The 1,436-nt window shown below is 37.3% G+C and overlaps 1 pseudogene; it reads left to right on the forward strand.

Annotated features, from left to right (window-relative positions):
• Positions 1-1,279, forward strand: part of LOC107577058 (beta-catenin-like protein 1) — a 13,479-nt pseudogene extending 12,200 nt beyond the window's left edge.
• Positions 1,280-1,436: the final 157 nt, after the last annotated feature.

The following is a 1,436-nucleotide window of genomic DNA, read 5'->3' on the forward strand; positions in this document are numbered from 1 at the left end:
CTGTCTGTCTGTCATTCTATCGTTCTGTCTGTCTGTCGTTCTATCATTCTGTCTGTCTGTCGTTCTATCGTTCTGTCTGTCTGTCTGTCTGTCTATCGTTCTGTCTGTCTGTCTGTCTATGTTCTGTCTATCTGTCTGTCTGTCTATCGTTCTGTCTGTCTGTCGTTCTATCGGTCTGTCGTTCTGTCTGTCGTTCTATCTGTCTGTCTGTCTGTTTTATCGTTCTGTCTGTCTGTCTATCGTGTTCTATTGTTCTGAATGTCTGTCTATCATTCTGTTTATCATTCTTTGTCTGTCTGTCTGTCATTCTCTCTATCGTTCTGTATGTCTGTCTGTCTATCATTCTGTCTATCATTCTCTGTCTGTCTGTCTATCGTTCTGTATGTCGTTCTATCTGTCTGTCTGTCGTTCTGTCTGTCGTTCTATCTCTGTCTGTCGTTCTATCTGTCTGTCTGTCTGTCGTTCTATCTGTCTGTCTGTCTGTCTGTCTGTCTTTCTATCGTTCTGTCTATCGTTCTATCTGTCTCTGTCGTTCTAGCTGTCTCTCTGTCTGTCGTTCTGTCTGTCTGTCTGTCTGTCTGTCTTTCTATCTATCGTTCTATCTATCTATTGTTCTATCGTTCTATCTATCGTTCTATATATCTATTGTTCTATCGTTCTATCTATCGTTCTATTGTTCTATCATTCTATTGTTCTATCTATCTATTGTTCTATCGTTCTATATATCTATTGTCTATATATCTATTGTTCTATCGTTCTATTGTTCTATCGTTCTATCTATTGTTCTATCGTTCTATTGTTCTATCTATCTATTGTTCTATTGTTCTATATATCTATTGTTCTATCTATCTATTGTTCTATCGTTCTATCTATCTATTGTTCTATCTATCTACCTTCCTTAATTTCCTTCCTTCCCTCCCTCAATTAACAATTAAATTTTTCCTTTTTCTTTTTTGTTATTCATTAAAGTTTTTAATTGTATTCATTAACATTTTTATGAGGTTACTGATAATACTTGATTTTGATGACAAGCACAATGTGCTCATAAAATCTTCATAGAAGGCTTTATTATTTGTTTATTAAAATTTTTGGCATTTTAAAATTTTGTCCTATTAATGTTCTCCTTGCAGGTGTTTAAGCGTCATAATCCAACCACGGCGGAGGAACAGGAAATGATGGAGAATCTGTTTGATGCCCTCTGTTCCTGTCTCATGCTTCCAGCCAATCGTGATCGTTTCCTCAGGGGGGAGGGGCTTCAGCTCATGAACCTCATGCTCAGGTCTGTCTCTGATTGACAGCTACAGTTTATGTTCCCTAAGGCTACGTTTACACGACAACGATGTAATCAAAAACTGAAAAGTTTTTCCCTTGCGTTTGAAAAAATGTTCACATATGCACGACGTATTCAAAACGATTCGCCTTTACACACATCCGTG

This window comes from Sinocyclocheilus grahami, unplaced genomic scaffold, assembly GCF_001515645.1.
Source record: "Sinocyclocheilus grahami isolate Dianchi unplaced genomic scaffold, SAMN03320097.WGS_v1.1 scaffold5003.1, whole genome shotgun sequence".
Lineage (NCBI taxonomy): Eukaryota > Metazoa > Chordata > Actinopteri > Cypriniformes > Cyprinidae > Sinocyclocheilus > Sinocyclocheilus grahami.